Genomic DNA, 20,715 nt, shown 5'->3' on the forward strand with positions numbered 1-20,715 from the left:
ACAACACAGAGCTTCCACCCCTATTGTGTAGGGCATGTTCCACAATCAGAATTGAAGGGGAAGAAAATTTGAAGTGAGAGCTCGTAAGCAATACACCAAATTTGGCATAGATGTCTACAATGATAGTGCCAAGCACGGGTTATTTTTTCAACATCCCCCAACTAGCAGTACCATCATGATTTCGTTAATTACCCATATCAACACATTGAGTAGTGTCACATACCCTCAAGATCATGCAAGCTAGGTGATTGCATCTAGAGGGAGGCCCTTGCTTCCCATTTGTTGAAAAAAACCCACACCTTCCTTGCCTTGCCCCCTTTTGGTGTATGCCATGATCAATGCACACTAGGAGATGTCATTCTTGACAAAAAATCTCCTTCTGCACGTTTTGTGCTTTCTAAAGTACACACTATTTGGTTACATGTAGACCAAGGCAATGCTAATCATGGCATTTTTTTAAAAAACAAACCCTAACTAATAATGTCATTGTGAATTCTTTTGCCCATCTCAACATGGTGCATAGTGCCACATGCTTTCAAAAGTTGCCACATCTCACATACAAAGAGACTGGTGCATTGAGCAAAAAGCTTCTTCAACACTTGCCTTGATTTTTTGAGAGCACCACAATTAGCACTCTATATCCACCAAGGGGGTGCCAAGCAAAACATCATTCTTTAGTAGCTCTTGTGTAGCAATCTCATCGTGAATGTTCTCTCCCATTTCTACTACTCCGAGGCTACCACAAGCTTTTAAAATGCAAACAAAGGTCACAATATTTGAAGCGAAACCTTCTTTTTGAATTTGTTCAAAACAGTCTACATCTTCACCATGTTGGGCATAACTAACAATGATCATTGACTATGATATAACATTTTAGCATTTTCAAGCTCCTAAATAACTTGGTATGCCTTTGTGAAAGCACAACACTCGACATACATATCTACCAGAGCATTGCCAAGCTCAATACTATTTACTAGCAATAATTGGATAACCTCCTTGTGGATTTTTTCACCTGTATCCGCCACTACAGAACTACCACAAGCTTTCAAGAAGAAAATTAAAGTTACTACATTTGGAGACAAACCCTCACCCTTCATAAAAATATAAAGCTACCATATATTCCCCCTTTTCCACGTAGCCAATAATCAGATAGTTCAAGCTATGACATTTATGATGGAAAGCTCCTCAGGCACTTCTTGAGAGCTTTTGTAAGAGCACCAAAGCAATGGCATCTCTCTCTCTCTCTCTCTCTCTCTCTCTCTCTCTCTCTCTCTCTCTCTCTCTCTCTCTGTGGCAACATGAAGCTAATAAAGACCATTTCCCCCCTGCCCCCTCTACATTCATGAGCCTCATGTGCTAACCAACATAAACAATTATAGGACTTTCATGCACACTTGCCATACCACATTGACATCAATTGCTATGTCTTGGGTTCATCTCTCCCAATGATGTCACACATCACAATCTACTATCTCCCACAAAGATAAAACCCTGCATGTATAGTCCAACTAACAAAAATTTACCTCTAAGATTCAAATTTTGAAAGTGGAAACACTAAAGACTTTTCCCATAGTCTTAAATCTTAAAACCATCAAATGTAGTCAATTTGCCTCTAAAATTTACCATGTTTGAGTTTTTCATATTTTTAATTAAAAAAATTGCACTACCATAAGGGTCCCATTGTGGTCAGCAATTTTAAGATTTGAAAAAACACCCACAAAAAAATCCAAATAGACTATAGTTTTCATTGTTACACTATTTTCATTCAACTTTGAAGCATTTTTTAATGTGCTCACCACACTATGCTAGCTAGATCAAGGCTATGTAGTTGCAACACACTCTTCTTGAGAACTAGGACTCCAACCCGATCTAGAGGATATCCATACATATCCTTCTTCTAAAACTCAAGAGCACTTCTCAAACAAATCCACCACTCTATAAAAGGGACTTTTGAATGATGATGTCCATTTAGCAACTTGTTTATGGCACCATAGTTAAAGAGTAGAACCAATTTTTGCATAAACAAAACGAATAGCCTGGTAGCAGCAAGCTAACACAGATACCATTTTTCGGAGTTCTCATTGTAAAAATACTTATTATTTTGATAAATCGAGAATATTGTAACTCCTATTTTTTGGATAAACCTTGTAATTGATGAGTTGGGGCTACAAGCTTTCAAATCGTATCAACCTGTTATTACCCATCTTTGGTAGAACTCCCAGATTATTAGTTTTGACCACCAAAAATCTTGGCTAAGGTATAAAAGCCAATTTTTGTAAGTTATTAGGAGGTTTTTGGATAATGAAATACACAGCGTCAGCTAATAACTCTCACTTATCTCCTTCTCACGCTTCCTACTCCCTCCCGGGTTGTCACATTGCAATCGTGTTTGTTGCGTTACAACCGTAGGTAAGAGCTCTACGCATTAACATAAGCACATCACAATAATTCATAGCTTTTGACATCATAACTAGGAATTTACACTTTTAAATAAAAACTAAGCATATGCGGGGTATTGGGGCATCATTGCTAAGCATTTAGATGCATTATGGGTCGAAAACGACTAGGTCAAAAATCCATTGTTGTTAATAATCGCGATTTTAGCACTTGACCTAAAGTGGGATTTGAGACCATAAGCATGTGTGCTTAGGTCTTATAAAAATGTCATAGAATTTCCGTTACATTTGGATGTCGTTTGATGCTGCAACGGATGTGATTTGTTTGCCGATGTGCGATTGGCTTTTGGTGATTTCTGTCACTTGAGTGTAGCATGAGTTAGATGCGAGTTGTTAGTTGATTTCCAAGAGATTGACAACCTCTTGTAGACTCTATGCACTAGTCGAGTCAGCTTCATCCCATGGATTGACAATTTAATCGTGGTTCTCGCTAATAGTGCAGTAAGATACGATAGTGAGGTTAGACACACAATCCCACATTTGGAGGCGTTGTAGCACGACCTAATCGCAACCCACATAAAATTATCAAATCCGTGGATTGGAAACCGAGCTAGGCATGGAAGCACGAGCATCAGATGAATAGGAATAGAGGATTCAAGAGATCACCTCTCCAATGCAAGTAGAGATTAGCCATGGCAAGACTAACTCTATATCTACTCTAATCACTAATCAATCAATCTCCTACACACATCAAGTCCATCGAAGTCCAACTTACCATAGACTTGAAACCCCAAGCACACTAATGATAAGTACACACTAATTACCACATGTCAATCACAGCACTTCATCAATAGCTACACACACGAGGTGAATGGTGCTAGAGCTTCATAAAACCTATCTACACACAAGTAAACAATAGGGCTTACACACTAACTAAAAGATTAAGAACCAACTTAATCAACCTAATTAGTGATGCTAAATATCAAAAATCGAATGCTTATGGAAGAATAGGAGTGATTAATAGCAAGAAGTACATACATCTCTCAAATCTAGAATAACTAGTATGCCTTGATTGCTAAGATTTGGAGGAGAAGGAATGAAGTTGGAGAAGACATGAAGTTGGAGAGTGTTTCAATGAGTTATTGAGAAGCAATAGCAAGGAATACTATTGCAATTAGAGAGAGCTTCCCTTTGGTGCTTGGATGTTTATGGATTTGGTACCTGGATGTTTACGAAAATGAATGGAGAGTAAGGGCACCATTGTAAATACTATTTTGTTCGCATCGAAGCATTGAAGAAGAGTATACATTAGTAAAGAGAACATAGAAGTGAAAGCTGAGAGAGAGAGAGAGAGAGAGAGAGAGAGAGAGAGAGAGAGAGAGAGAGAGAGAGAGAGAGGGAGGGACTGTGTGAGTGCGCTTATTTTAATGTCGACAAATCTTGTGAGCGTTAGTTAGCAGAAGTCACTCATATATACAGGAATTTATGTACTGTTTTGTTTTGAGAGAGAGAGAGAGAGAGAGAGAGAGAGAGAGAGCGGCAGGCCTTTTTAAAAAAAAAGAGAGAGATAGAGAGAGAGAGATAGGGAGAGCTTATTATTTGTTTTGCTCAAATCTTGTTACGCTAAGTGAGTGTAAGTCACTGGAACGATTTAATGGAAATAGTATGGTAAAAAGTTGATGAATCAAGAACAGAACCAAGCAAACGAGAGTTGTAAGACTTTGAATGTAGCATGCAATGACTTCTTCACAATGAAACGGACATAACTTCTATGGAGAAGAGGAGAAGGACTAGGTAACAACACATATTAGTGGGAGATTTTGATGCAGGAAGTAAGAGCTATATCGGTAAGATGATCTTCAAAGTTGCGCATGTGACTAACTGGTTGACAGAAAAATAGCGCGAAAGGAATTGTTTAGCTGACTTAAGGTGGTTGGGGACCACGTTAGAGTAATTCAATTCTATAGTCTCGAGTAGGCCGAGCACGTCCGCAATCTGCACGAACAACATACAATGGTGTTTTGTGGAGCAACCAACCAGCATGGCGATGTCGATGGTGATTTCTCGAGCGAGTGTGTTCCAAGTATGTAATGTGGATGCCATGGGGTAGGTGGTTGAACTTGCCATGGAATGAACTCAGTCCATTTATGCATGTAGTGTTTGAGCACCCGCTCTTGCAAATGTGGGTAAAGACAATAGTGCAATTTATACATTGTAGTCTCAAATTCTGGTTGCTGCTCAATCAGATCAGCTGGAATCGGCCTACCTATTGTAAACTGAAAAGAAAAAGCATTTAAATCAAAGAAGCTGATAAGTAGTCAAGTATGTCATAGTCTGAATGGAAAAAAAAAGACATTGTTGTAGCCAATGATTAAGGTTATATGACAAAGACACTGAACAAAGCAATTAAATAAAGATGGTATAAGTTCACAACTATATTTTCTTGTTTTTTTTCAAAAAATAATATATTCTCAACCTTGGTGGATGTTCAGAACAAGCGTTATAACCTAATGCAGTTGTTGTTTTGTGTTGTTTAATATGTTGAAGACAAGGTGCAGCATTTGTACATTTATAATTTTTTTGTAAAATATATAAGTTGTTGCTACATGATTTGTTTCTTATTAGCTGATAATTTTTTGTAGAAGTATTAGACATGGGGTTGCTGGAATGGATTGTCTGTTTCTCTTGATGTTATTGCAAGACATTTAGGTAATGTGGACGGACTAGTATGTTGATCAGTCATTGAGCTGCAGTACATGTAGCGATTGAATCCTAAAATTTGAAAGCTGAATGATGTTCATGTAGAGGAAAGCAAGAACATAAGCTAAACATAATATGATATCAAGAAAAAAATTGCAGAACATAACCTGAACAGAACACAACATAAAGAAAGTCTCACAGATAATAGAGAAGCATAACATAAAAATTATCACAGTATTAGAGGAAAAGACTCTTGAGAAGTGATTGAATACAGAAGAGAAAACTGAATGGGAGTTGCTACCTTAGAACAAAGATTAAGTTTCATTGCACGCTATATTTTTCTATGGTGTTTTAAATAATAGTATTTCTTGTAGTTTGGAGGATGTCCCTTCAAATTATTGTATCCTTTGGTGGACGTTGCATCTTGAGTAATTATCTCTTGTGCTTCCAGTGCAATAGCAGTGCTCCTATCGTGTGTATTGTGCAGTACATGAAACTCAAAGTTTTGACAAAATGGGGGAAAGGACGACACATCATGTTTCATCCGTTTTGGTGAATTTGTCATGTGTGCTCTTTTCCTAGCTTCAAAATCGGATGTCATGCCTATGTAAACACGGTTATTGATTTTGCACCTAATAGAGTAAACTACGTAGTTCTCTTCATCTGTCGTTGTCTTTTGGGAGTTGGAGCAACGTTGGAACGTGCTGCTTCCTCTTGTGAAGTTGTTATGTTGTTGGGGATCTCCTTATTGGTTTCGTTGTCGATGTCCTGCACTGAAGTGATGTGCTGAATTAGTATGTAATTAGATAATAATCAGATAATTATATTCTATAAGGGGTGCATATGGTTACCATGTAGTGGTTCAAGCTTTCGAAATGGATCAGTTGTCTGACCGAACCGGGCATCAAAAAGGTCTCTATTAAAATGCCATGTGAATTTCTCATCAGTTAAGATTGCTCTCTCTTTCCCTTTGAATTTGTTCCCAAACTCTTTGACCATGTTGGAAAGTGCCTAGCTTGCTGTATTCTTGTCGAGAACGACCAATTTGTCGAGGGCAATTTTGTAACCGTAGTGCAGCATCTCGATTGCATAGGTGGTGATACTAGCAGTCTTTGTGTTCAATATTTCTTGGGCTTCTGTGTCTAGCAGTAGTTTGTTTGACTCATCAAAGTCAATGTCCAACGATAGCAGTATCTCTTTTTGTAACCCTGTAGAAAAAGAAGGATAGATGTTGTAGAAGCAACCAAATTTGTTAACTTTTAGTGTTTACAATACAAGAATATGAAGAGCTCGAAGTACCTGTTGCCACCTTTAGCTCGTTATTTCTATATTCTTTGTTTCGATTGCTGCATTTATTGATGTATGAGTGGAGGAGTTAAGTCGTGCGGAACCCTTCGATGAATGCACTCGGAGCCTCGCCAGCCATATTTGCTAGGCGCATTTGATTTGAAGATGGGTATACAGAATAATTGTTTTTTGGTTTTGAGGTAGCTGCGATGTTGATGAATTTATCAAATATCTGAATGATAGAGAAAGAGAAATATGATGGTTGAGTTTTCTACATATTGAATGGCATAAAATGTAGCTACAAAATAGATTAATTTGAGGAATGGTTACCTGATCGGTGTCCATGAGGAGATGCTGGAGGTTGTTACTTGCTATGAAGAAAATCTACAGTAAAGAAAACTGTCGTCAAATAATTAATTGTGTAGTCCATGCACCTTACGAGATGAAATACCGAAAGAGCTAGAGGAATTGTTTGTGAAAAAAAGCGAGAAAATGTCTAAAAATAAGCGAGGAAATGTCTAAAGACAAGTGAGGAAATGTCTAACCATTGGGGGAGTGTTCTACTGGCCGGCAAGAACATCCTTGGGGTTGGGATGTTCAATATTTTGAGATGGCGTCTTTCTGTCACACAAGAGAACATGACGTATGCCAATCCTGGGGCGAAAGCTTGTTTTATAATGAGGATGTCTTTCTTTGATACGTAGCTCCTTGAGATTTGTGTCCAGTGATTGCGTACGCGAGTGACAAAGGGAATGTGCTTTTGTGGAACCATTTGCAATTGATTTCTCTTGTAGCATGTTTAGTCCTTCGTATTGTCATGGTGGTATCAGTGGAAAGTAGCATTACTTCTATAGTAGCAATTTGACCGGTACAGTCGTATGAATAGGAAAGTATACGACAAGTTGAACCATTCGAGACACCCATAGCCAAGTTAATGTTTTCTGTAATCATACATCTAGCCCCAATTGCAGTATTGTCCATCTCATGGAATGCCTTGTCTTGGAGCCATTCTTGCAGCAATGGTTCATCAAGAGCATTGGTCTTCAGTGGAATGGCAACAATATCAGATGCCGAGAAAGACTTTTGCAGAATCAAGTTGTTGTACTTATATACGTCTTCCCTATGAGTACATATCAGTGTAGTATCGTCATCGATTACTCGTAGGAGTTCAGTTTCATTAATTACACACTGTGAAAGTGTTTCTGCTATTTGTTGTTCTGTTGGTTGCTTGACACGGATCGTATCCAAGAATTAGATGTAAGCGGGGTCTGCAGCATGGCAAACTGAGAAGGTCATGTTGTGGGTAGTGGCTGCAACGATGTAAGCTGAGTTTTGTATACTGCAAACATGGCATAATGGCTCCTGGTGATGGCAGACTGGAGGTAGTTGCGCCAAATCCCGAAAAAGAAATATGAGCTTCTGACTGAATGGGTCAAGAAGTGTTCCGTTGGTGATGTTAACTATCTGGCGAACGACCATATTGAAGATTGTACTCGTTAGCATTGATATCTCGTCTATGATAATGACGTTGGCACCATGTATAGCGACAAATCTTTCATCTGTGGGATGAATTGCTTGTGGAAATTTTGCTTACAACAAGGAATCCTGAATTGATAGTGGACTGTAGTTGCAAGGCTGCTAAGGCGAGCAGCCGTTGCTCCAGTTGATGCAGTCAAGATAACGGTCTTATTATTTTTTATGAAGCTTGAGGTGAAGAATTTTATGAGGAATGTTTTTCCACATCCTGGAACGCCTATAATGACATGGAGGCCATTACTCAGGCCTGCTATACGATCGAAGATTTCTTGCTGTTGAGAGGTCAGAGCTGCATTGTTGGTCTCAACGAACTCTTGCAGTAGCTTCAGCATTGTAGCACGACTTTGAGATACTCCTGGTTCAACTGTGTCATTCACTGTACAAGTGAGTGGATCTTCACGATTGAGGATGAACTTTTGTTTTATGAGGTTTAAAGTGTGTCTTGTATTTTCAGAGACGAGCATATTGCGTTGGGTGTGCTCATTTATGTACATCTCTAAGTCTTCATCATGAAGAATGATCCGACGGATTTTGCACTCCAGGAAGTAAGAAGAGAGTGTGTTGGTTGGTGATAGAAGTTCCATCTCGTTCTTAAAGGGAAATTTTTGCAACAAGACATTGAAGAAGAATCCCTCTGTTTGATGGCCATGATCATACTCTGTAAATCTGATGAGGCGTTGTTTCTTTATGATGCTGTTGTTGTACGCATCACGGAAACTCAGTACAGGAGTATGTTCGTGTGGCTTTAGAATTTTGTATCTGCTGTGGTAGTCATAGAATGTCATCTTTTCAAAATGAAGGGGCCTTGCACAATATAAATCAATTGGATGCATGACTATAGTCTGGCTACGAGATAGCAACCTTTGCCGTAGTGATGGTGGAGAGGAGTCGATGTATTCAACCCGTTCACTCCTTGTGATGATTGGAATCTTCAAACATTTGATTGCTACCTCTGTTGCAGATATTGGCTTTGATAATATAGAGGTTGCAATTAGTTGAAGCTTTACTTTGTCCAAGCTGTGAAGTCCAAGCCTTGCTGCGTTGTCTGTGGAGAGGTTCAGTTTTCCAAGGGGTTCTGGTTTCATTGCATATTTGAGAAGGTAATGCGATATAGATGAATTTGTGACTCTTTGAATATTCATGTGTGCCTTCCATAGGAGCAAGATTGTGGGATGGTACGGGACAACATTTTGATGGTCATACCCAGGGCGGTAGTAAAGCCATCTAGCAGTACAGGCATCCATAGTTGAAGTCATGATGTATTGTGCTTCAAATGGGAATTTGTATTTGCACACTCTAGCTGATCCCATGACTCTGCAAGAGTCTCTCCATCTGTGTATCTGTTTTGTGGTAATGAGGGTTCGCAGCGAAGGTGAAACAGTGTTGCACACTCTACAGGGCAATCGTTCCACTTGAAGTCTTGGTTGTAGCCTTGAGCAATTTTTTCAATTGTGATGACTTCTTGCCATCTTGTTTGGGAAACCTCATCAGTAGTGAATGTCAAGAATAGATGTGGTAGTCCCCATGTGTCCACCATTGTCATGAGGTCTCTCAAGTTTCGTCGATGCCATGGTGGAGTACCTGGCATTGTGGCTGGGAGATTGTATCGAATAATATGCTTTACTGCATCATGTGTAGATGTCGCGGTGTGTGCTCATTTTTAGTTATCAATATCCCTTTGTAAAAATGTACTATTTATGGAGTTTGCAATCATGATAGCTTGTTTCAATTGGTACATCATGAGAAAATATGGCTTGTACAATGTGTATACAGAGAAGGAAGTTCCGATTCTCATTCGAATGTATTCACTAAAGTCGAATTCTCCTTGGTAGTTTCCTTTTCCTGTGGGAAAGAGGAAAGGGAATATCCCTGATTCCAATGCAATATCCTGCACTTCAGATTCATGAGACGGAAGTCCATTGTATTGAAATCTAACTATCCGCTCGCTTAGATAAGCGGTATCATGTATTTGTATGGAACCAAACTCGTGTTTGTCTTTAGCAGTAAATGTAGTTCTCTTTGTTGTGCTGAAAAAATTTTGCAATATGCTAATTTCACATGGTGCTTCTTCTTGTTGCATAAGTTCAAATGGATTGTTCTCTGAGTGGTCCCTTACGATATTCTGTATAGCTGATGCTGATAGAATACAAATAGATGTTCTTTTGTTTGGCTGCTCAGCAATGCACCGGTACTTCGTGAGAATTGGATTATTCTTTATGTTGTATGCTAGCACTGCTGCTAGTGGCGTGTTTGCAAGTAACGAAGTTGATCGAGACATGTTTTGCTTTGTCGACCAACAGATTAGTGGATTGTCGAGTAGCGATCTTCTATCAAGCAGGCGTTTTGCAACCGCAGTTGCTGTTTTTGTGACGCTGATTGTAACATCGATGACGCTAAGGAATTGCACAATTAGTTGATTTGTGTTTAGGATGACTTGTATATAGTCGGGTTGCAAGATGACAACGCTGCTTGCTCTTGAACTTTTCATGCAAGTAGAACAGCAAGTCCAATTCACTTTGAGGTTATGCATTGCAGTTGTTTGCAATAAGGTTGCATTTGCTAGCTTCGTGCGTGTGTTATTAAGACGATCATTCTGGGTATCTTTTTTTGATAGATTGCAAATGCCACACTTCCGCAAATGGAAATGTTGTGAGCTATGATGTTGCATTCCTCTTGCCAAGCCTCATAAATATGTTGCACATTAAACCATGAGGAAGCAATAGGACAGAGTAGGACTTTTCGTCTACATATTTTGAAAAGTGGCGTATTCTCGGCGTCTTTTGCGGGTAGCACGTAGCGTAGTAGCGATTGCCATTGAGAAGACCTACACTTAAATGCAACTGTGAACACAATAGTTACAAATTAGTCCGATTCAAATTAGAAGGGACTAATATAATGAAATTGGACGACAAAAAAAAGTAGAAGGGATGAATATAATGGAAGTAGGCAACAAATTAATGTTCAAAGAACTATTGAAAACCATAATGGAACTTTCAGCTTAATAAATAAAAAGAGCTTGGTAGTTGCGATAAATTTTCTAGGATCAGTGGAAAAAAGAAATACACATTTCAGAGATGGGACGCAAGCATTGTTCGGGGTGCATATGAAAATGTTCCAGATCTTTATCTAAATCAGTGAGCTTCTTTCTTTCAGAGGATTCTCCAGAAGGTAGGCATTGTTGATTATATTTTGTATGGCTTCAACCTCTATAGCAGTACTTGTTTGCATCAAGTCAAGTTTGTAATACACAGAAAATTCGTTGCAAAAAATACCGAGCTGATTGATGACCCATGCAAGTGCATATACATCGGTTGATTTGCTCCAAGGGCATGTAGATCTGGTATTCAATAGTTCAACTGCTTGCCAAGGCCTTTTGGCATGCTCTTTTGGCTTACGAATATTTGTTGGTCTTCCCTCATACGGTGGTCGAAGGACAAGACCCCAATCTATAATTCCTACTCTTGGTATTCCCTCTCTAGTGAAGTCTAGCATAATGTTCCAAGGGTGAAGGTCATTGTGAATAACTCCATTCTCATGTTCAGTTGGTTTTTTGTGTTTTTGATCACCCATCGCAAGTACAATTTCACTGATGCTTCCAAAAGGTGTAGGCACACACTCCATCAAATCGCCAAGGGAAGATCCATTGAAATAAGGAAATATAAGTATCCATGGTGATTGAATTTTATGTGCAAGAGCACACACAATACCTCGGTGATTGAGGTCAACACTACTCTCAATTGCGAATGATTTGAATTTTTGTTTTGCTTGACCTTTTAATTCCTTACAGGAATACACATTGTTGGATGGAAGGAAAGAAATCCCTTCGATCTTGCATTCATAAGTGTCTCCATATGACCCAGATCCTAGTTTCCTTCCTCGTTTTATAGCCTCAAATGGAATGCCCAAGGTGACAGAGAAAAATGAGTTGAATACAGTTTTCTGAATGTTCAGACTAGACATCGATCCTCTGGTATCTTGAAGGGTCTCCTTTCGCAATTTCTTACTGAAGGTGTTTTGTGTGTCAATATTCCTTGCACGAGTGGATTTTTCCTTTTCAATCTTCCAACAGTTATACCAATGTTGTAATTTCTCCATTTGTATGTCCTCTGGTAAGTCAGCTCGTAGGTCGATATCGCATTTTGGCATGTCTCCAACAATACTAAAGAGAAGATGCTGCACGTCACTAATATCTGCACCCTCAAACTTCAAGGCTGTTGAGCGGACCACTTCAGAGAGCAAGGCCTGCAAGTGCCGCTCATCTCGCAAGGTTGTTGTTATCTCATCTAATGTGAGGGCATCCACTACACGCACTACTTGTATGCGTAATCTCTTTTTCAATTGCACTGCTTGATCGGGAAGCATTTTACCTACAACCATTCAAATGACATTATGATGTATTGCGAGAGAATTTATCACTTCACAACTTAAAAGGGGAGCTAGATTTTTTGAATGAATGACAAGTATTGTATTGAATAAATTAGTGTATATAAATGAATTTTGTAAATGACATCAAATAGTTGATAAAGTAGTACAGTATGTTTGGGCAAGATCGATGCTCGTAACCTAGGACGGGCCCTCCACGTACAAACTAATAGGAAGTGCAATTGTTTCGCATTGGATGGCATGCTAAGGGTAACAACTAATGGGAATTGTGCTCCTACAATGGGAACTAGTAGAAAGTGGCCCGGTAAGGCGCAACGACATGGGGGGGTCAAAATGATAGCCAATTTTGTAGAACGGGATCGGATATTTGTAGTCACCAAGTTAAACAATGGAATTCTATAACTAATTGCAACTTTACAGTTTAAAATGGGGGTGTGTAAAAAGGACGCAATCACCATAGTGTGTTTGGATGGGAGACAACGACATTTGCAATCGAGAGGACGATTGGTGTTGAAGTAATCATGCTTTTGGTGTGCGGTAAATTTTACAGTTAAAGACGGGAATGTCCACAAATAAGGGATGACGACATTTGCAATCGATAAGACAATTGATGTCGAAGTGATCAGGCTTTTCGAGTGTCATATAGGTCTCTATATTTACGCCACAACAGAACTAAGCTTAATTTTATAGTTTAAGATGGGGGGGGTGCACAAATGAGATGGTGACTATAGTGTGTGAATGGGAGAGCACGACATTTGCAACCGAGAGGACGATTGATGTCGAAGTGATCAGGCTTTTGGAAAGTCCTTCACATCTACTCAACAACAGAAGTAAAATTCAATTTTCTTCTTAATACCCTAAATTGATATGTACCAAAAAAAACCCTAAATTGATATGTACAGAAAAATGATCTCTGAACTTGGAACGATAAATTGATAATACTAAAAAATATACTAGCAATCAATTGGTCCTTGGATTTTCAATAACAACATCATAGTATTGCATAATAGATGAGCAACCTTGATCACTAAATCACCAACCAATGACAGAGTGTTAAGGAAATATGGTTTTTTCTCAATAAAAAAAAGGCAATGCAGAAGTTTTGCATTAGTTGACAGCATGGAATTATTTGTTGCAGTAAACCGTACAATACAACAACATGCACGTGGACTTACACAAATGGGAGATGACGACATTTGCAATCAATAAGACAATTGATGTCGACGGGATCAGGCTTTTGGAGTGTCATATAGGTCTCTATATGTACGCCACAACAGAAGTAAAATCAATTTTACAGTTTAAGACGGGGGCGTGCACAAATGAGATGATGCCTATAGTGTGTGAATGGGAGAGTATGACATTTGCAATCGAGAGGACGATTGATGTGGAAGTGATCAGGCTTTTGGAGAGTCATACAGTCCTTTACATCTACTCAACAACATAAATAAAATTCGGTTTTCTTCTTAAGATGCTAAATTGATATGTACACAAAAAAAAAAGTTCAGTTTTCTTCTTAATACCCTAAATTGATATGTACACAAAAAAAACGACCTCTAAACTTAGAACGATAAATTGATGATAGTAAACAATATACTAGAAATTAATTGATCTCTAGATTTTCATCAACAACATCATAGTACCGCATAATAGATGAGCAACCTTCATCACTAAAGGAAATATGGTTTCTCAATTAAAAAGGCAATGCAGAAGTTTTGCGTTAATTGACAACATGGAATTATTTGTTGCAGTAAACCGTACAATTCAGCAACATGCACGTGCAAAATGCTAGTGTTTTTTGTGCAAACATCGTGCACAGAATGCTGGTGTGTTGTGGAAAAAAAAACCATACATAAGTATGGTGTGGAGTTGGCACAAATCCCACATTTTTTATAATACCGTAAGGAATGTGCCCTTCCCCTGCCACTTTTATCCCCTCCAGTGTTGGAGGGGGGCTTATGCTTTTCCTCTAGTGTTAGAGGGGCTAGTTTTTTTAGTAAAATCTTTTTTTTTTATAAATGAGGATAGTTTGTTAGCTTTGCTTTCTTACATTTGATTCAAGGAACAAGCATGCACACAATATTTTTTAAGAAAGGACTAGCATGGCCACTAACAATATCATCATGAATTACTTCAAAAAAGTAATTGGCAATAGTATAATCGAAAAGCCTTAGACTAACAATATGATCATGAATTACGCAAGATGCACGCAGACTCCCTCTCTCTCTCTCTCTCTCTCACTTGGAGGCAGCTAGAAAATCGAAAAGCCTTCAACTAACAATATCTTCGTGAATTATACTTCAAAAAAGTAATTGGCTACTGCTCAACAGTATAATCAAAAAGCCCTAGACTAACACTACCATTGTGATTTTTCCTTTTTGTCTATATTAGCATCTTGCGATTGCAGACTGCACTCTCTCTCTCTCTCTCTCTCTCTCTCTCTCTCTCTCTCTCTCTCTCTCTCTCTCTCTCTCTCTCTCTCTCTCTCTCTCTCTCTCTCTCTCTCGCTCGTTCAACAGCTCCTCAGCGGCTAGATGTTTAAGGTCTCTTGGGATAGTTTCTTACGACGTTAAAAGTCTCTTAGATTAACAATATCATCGTGAATTTTATTTTTTTGTCTATATTAGCATCTTGCGATTTTTTGCGGGCTGCACTCTCTCTCTCTCTCTCTCTCTCTCTCTCTCTCTCTCGTGCAACTCCTCGTCGGCTAGATCTTTAAGGTCTCTTGGGATAGTTTCCTACGATGTTAAAACTCTCTTAGACTAACAATATCATTGTAAATTTTTCTTTTGTCTATATTAGCATCTTGCAATTGCAGACTGCACTCTCTCTCTCTCTCTCTCTCTCTCTCTCATTTAACTCCTCGTCGGCTAGATCTTTAAGGTCTGTTGGGATAGTGTCCTACGAAGTTAAAACTCTCTTAGACTAACAATATCATCGCGATTTTTTTTTGGTCTATATTACCATCTTGCGATTCCAGACTACACACACTCTCTCTCTTATCTCTCTCTCTCTCTCTCTCTCTCTCTATCTTTAAGATCTATTGGGATAGTTTCCTACGAGGTTAAAACTCTCTTCTTCTTCTCTCTCTCTCTCTCTAAGCCGTCAAAGGGGCAACCTCAACAGCTGCCGGCAGAGACACAGCTAGCTCATTCCAAATTCTAGAGAGCTTTGGGCGTGTGAGCACGGTGCATGCAGAAGCTCTTGAGCTAGCAAGGTAGGCATGCAGGCATTTCTCTGGTCGACCATGGCAGAGGCTCTTGAGCTAGCCTTCCCAACAAAACAACAACGCACAAGTCTGCCATCAAGAGCTCATGTTAACCCCAGTTCATAGCCGTAGTCAACAATCCGACTACCTCAGCTGAGGCGCATCAATCCATTGTTTTGGACGCTCAATATCTCATACAAGCATGGAGGTGAGGGTCTCGTTCCTCACTCAGAATTCTTCATACTCTCTTTACTCGGCATAATGGTTGCTCTCTCTCTCTCTCTAAATTTGCAATGATTCCTGTTGACGTGTAGCTTGCTGAGGCGTTTCAGATTTTGCGTGATGGCTATGGCGGTCTTTGAAAGGCTCACTTAGGAAGCTTGATCATCATTACTTGCATGCATATTTATGACAAACGGCTAGTCTGCTGAGACGATATCTTGGCACTCTCTGAGACTGTTGTAGAGGAGCTTGTGGTGGTCTATCCCCCCCCCCTCTCTCTCTCTCTCTCTCTCTCTCTCTCTCTCTCTCTCTCTCTCTCTCTCTCTCTCTCTCTCTCTCTCTCTCTCTCTCTCTCTCTCTCTCTCTCTCTCTCTCTCCGGCCTAGGCTGCAGTCCCTCTCTCTCTCTCGCTCTCTCTCTCCGGCTACGAGTCACATGGCCAAGATGAGAAAGTAACTGTATAATACTGTGCGGCGTAGGCTGCAGTCCCTCTCTCTCTCTCTCTCTCTCTCTCTCTCTCTCTCTCTCTCTCTCTCTCTCTCTCTCTCTCTCTCTCTCTCTCTCTCTCTCTCTCTCTCTCTCTCTCTCTCTCTCTCTCTCTCTCCGGCTATGAGTCACTGGCCAAGATGAACGCCTCTCTCTCTTTCTCCCGACGGCAGGCAAGGAAAACGCAGCACAGTGTGTAGAATGCAACAGGTTAAAACTCTCTTCTTCTTCTTCTTCTTCTTCTTTTCCGGCCTGGGCTGTAGTCCCTCCCCCCCCCCCCCCCCCCCCCTCTCTCTCTCTCTCTCTCTCTCTCCGGCTACAAGTCACTGGCCAAGATGAACGCCTCTCTCTCTTTCTCCCCCCAGAAGCAAAGAAAATGCAACACAGTAAAGAAAATGCAACACAACGTGGTGACTGCAACAGGTTAAAACCAAGGAATATTTACCTCTGCGCTACCTTCTTCTGCACTCTGCGTGTTGCGTCAACCTTCTTCTACACTCTGCGTCAATTGAGTCAATTGCTCTCTCTCTCTCTCTCTCTCTCTCTCTCTCTCTCTCTCTCTCTCTCTCTCTCTCTCTCTCTCTCTCTCTCTCTCTCTCTCTCTCTCTGCGCGCGCGGTGCTTTTCTGCACGCTAAGAACGTGCGCTGCTATATAACGTGGTGGCTGCGCGCTTTTCTGAATATTTTTAGCTTCAAATCATATCATGCGCAGTTACATTATTAACAGCGCATCTAAATTATTAACAATAATTATCTCCTCTTTTTAATATCTCCTCCAATGAGATATTTCCAAGTGGCGTAGCTCTGCTTACAGGATTCTCAAAACCGCTGTTAGATAATCAAGGTAATGAAAGTGTAATACTACTTCATGACAGGATGAAATGTAGAGAAGATAAGACTAATGAGTAAAATAGGAATTAAATTAATCAAGAAGAGCTTACTCTAATTACAATGGTTAGCACTAGTCTCTCAAGCATAGACATTAAGCTCAAGGCTAGGTCATAGAGTGAACACTCAACAGAGAGGGAGCTCTCAAAAGTGGATCCTCAAGAGTGGATACTCAAGAATGAAGCCTCCTTGCATAAAGACAGGGAGGCGTTGTAGCACGACCTAATCGCAACCCACACAAAATTATCAAATCCGTGGATCGGTAACCCGGCTAGGGTATGGAAGCACGAGCATTGGATGAATAGGAATAGAGGATTCAAGAGATCAACTCTCCAATGTAAGTAGAGATTAGCTACTGCAAGACTAACTCTAATCATCCTCTAATCAGTAATCTAACAACTCCTACACACATCAAGTCCACAGAAGTTTGACTTGCCATAGACTAGAAACCCCAAGCACACTAATGATAAGCACACACTAATTACTCATTGCATGTGTACAAACAACTTTTGTAAAGGTACAAAAAATTTGGATCACCAAACTGGCAAAAAACTGGGTAAAAACTAAAGTTTTACTGACTTTCCTAACCAGAAATCAAGAAGACAAAAATGGTATAGACGAAAAAGAGACACCAGAAATGTGAAAACAAGACCTATGCCATCAATCTCCAGTAGAACACAATTCCTGATGCAGATAGATGCACATGATTGTGTCAAGGACAAAATCACTGGCAGATATCCTTCAAACAAAAATCCCAAAATGTCAAAAACATCGAGAAAAACAAGGAAGGATACTCAAGAAAAACCGAAAAAACAAGACAAGGAGCCAATCATGACACAAGATGAGCGTAAAGAAATATGAAGAGTTGAAAAGCTCTAAAGGAGATATATACGATCGAAATGGAAACCACAAAAGAGGATGGTAAGGATGTAATGATTGTTCCATCCCATTACAAAGATTATACTCTCCAAGATCAAAAAATCATAGTCAAACAACCTGTTAGAGAATTACGAAAACAGGGCGAGTCCTACGAAGGGCCTAAGAACGCAAAAAAGATAGACTTGACTGAACCAGGGGAACAACCTACGCTTGCCTACATTGCAAATGACCTAACAGAGGAAGAAGAATAGCTTTTGCTAAGGTTGCTAAAAGAATACCAAGATATCTTCACTTGGTCTTACAAGTATCTCAAGGGTGTTGATCCAGAAATTTGTCGACATACCATACCCATGAGAGATGATGTGAAACCAAATAGACAAAGGCCATACACATATAATGAAACATTTGCCAGGAAAATCAAAGAAGAGATTGAGAAACTAAAGGAAGCTGAATTCATTTACAAAATTGAACACACAAATTGGGTGTGTCCAATTGTGGTAGTACCCAAGAAGAATGAAAAATTATGAGTGTGTGTCAATCTCAAAAAAGTGAATGCAGCTACCATTAGAAAGAACTTTCCTCTTCCAATCACTGAGCATGTTTTAGAACGAGTTGCATGAAAATAAGCTTACAGTTTCTTAGATGACTTTTTGGGATACAATCAACTTTTGGTTGACCCAAAATATCAACATGAAACTGCTTTTGCACCGGAATGGGGTATTTTTGCCTATCAGGTTATACCCTTTGGGTTAACTAATGCTCCTGCCACATTTCAAAGATTGATGAGCCATGCTTTTAAAGAATATCTGAGGAAATTCTTGGAAGTATATATGGATGATCTATGTGTACATTCATCAATCCAAGCTGATCATTTTGAACACCTCAAAAAGGTATTCGAAAAATATAGACTTTATAGGATTTGACTAAATCCTGAAAAGTGCACATTCATGGATAGACAAGGAAAAATTCTTGGACATATAGTGTCTAAAAATGGCATAGCTAATGATATTGAAAAAATTCATGTCATTGCTGATTTGCCTAGACCAACAATAGTCAAAGGGGTTCAAGCCTTCATGGGGCATTGTGGATATTACAGACGGTTCATTTACATGTACGCTATAATTGCAAAACCCATGTATAGCTTGATTACCCACTTTGAATGGACCGAGACATGTGAAGAATCCTTCATGAAGCTTAAGCAAGCTCTCACCTCAGCTCCAATATTGAAAGCAACAGATTGGAATAAGATATTCCACATACATGTAGATGCTTCCAATTTTGCTATCGATTGTATACTAGCTCAACCAACAGATGAGAAAATTGACTTTCCTATTTCTTATGCTAGGCGGCAATTGAACTTGGTAGAAAAGAATTACACTACCACAAAAAGGGAAGGATTAGGAATGATCTATGCTGTTAAAAATTATAGACATTACCTATTAGCCAACAAGTTTGTGTTCTTTGTAGACCACCAAGCTTTGTTGTATTTGGTCAACAAGCCATGCAGCACAGGAAGAATAGTGAGATGGTTCATCATTCTTTTGGAATTTGATTTCACTATGGTTGTAAAAAAGGGCACTACACATCAAACAATAGATCATTTGTCAAGGATTGTTTCAGGAGAATCACCTAAAGGGGTAGATGATGATCTACCAGATGCCTATTTGTTCTCCGAAAATGATACCTCGATGGTCATAAAACATGGTATCATTGATCTGTCTCTCTCAATGCGCATACCAAGTATATGACTTGCCTCACCCATGTCTTTCATGTCAAACGATTTTGCCATCTTTGACTTCAAAGCTGAAATTTCTTCCAAGTGCTTGCCAGCAATCAACATGTCATCCACATACAAAATAAGGATCAGCCAACTACCATCCTTAGCCTTCTTTGTATATAGACAGTGATCGAACTCACTACGTTTGTAGCCTTGAGAAAGCATAAACTTGTGGAATTTATGGTACCATGCCCTCGGTGATTGTTTTAAGCCATAAAGACTCTTTAACAACTGGCATACCCAATCTTCCTTGCCTTTCTCAACAAACCCTTTTGGCTGCTGCATGTAAATTTCCACATCTAAATCACCATGCAAGAACGCTGTCTTGACATCCATTTGGTAATCCATAGGGAGATTAATGAGTTTATGGTCATCCATAAAAAAAATTCTTTATATCATTGCTTGGTTTATAATCGAAATATAAACAAGCTCCCTATGGATTACTGGTATGCCGTTTAAAGAAATACAATTTGCCGCTAATAAATGAATTGCTAGAAAGAATGCATTCAGCCAAGCTAAGGAGGATTAAACGACAACAAGTTATTGATGAAGACCAAGAGGAAGCTCGGCTTCGGGTACTCAAATGAAAAGCTGCTCTTAGGAATCAACGAATACTGATTTCCATCAATACTCTGGAAATAGATGACCGACAATGGAAATTGCCTAAAGATGTAGTTTCAACATATGATGAATGGTTAGATGGAATGGACATGCGCATCAAAGTACAACTCAACAATCATAGCACAAATGCTTTGGTCGACACAGGAGCTAGAGTAAATACAGACATTTATTCCACGTACAAGAAAGCAACAAGTCAAGCATTGAGAGTAGGAATAGCGACAATAAAAGGATGTAACAAGAAGCCAAGACCAACATTGGGTGTAGTCAACTTGAACGTGATAGTACATGGATGTTCATGTCCTCATCAGTTTGTATGCTTACCAGATGAACACATGA

At 39.4% G+C, this 20,715-nt stretch overlaps 1 pseudogene; it reads right to left on the minus strand.

Moving 5' to 3' along the window:
- Positions 1-5,741: 5,741 nt before the first annotated feature.
- Positions 5,742-7,862, minus strand: LOC147452430 (uncharacterized; annotated as a pseudogene).
- Between the last annotated feature and the right edge of the window lie 12,853 nt (positions 7,863-20,715).

Source organism: Adiantum capillus-veneris, chromosome 8 (genome assembly GCF_014529385.1).
Source record: "Adiantum capillus-veneris isolate H3 chromosome 8, ASM1452938v2, whole genome shotgun sequence".
Classification (NCBI taxonomy): domain Eukaryota; kingdom Viridiplantae; phylum Streptophyta; class Polypodiopsida; order Polypodiales; family Pteridaceae; genus Adiantum; species Adiantum capillus-veneris.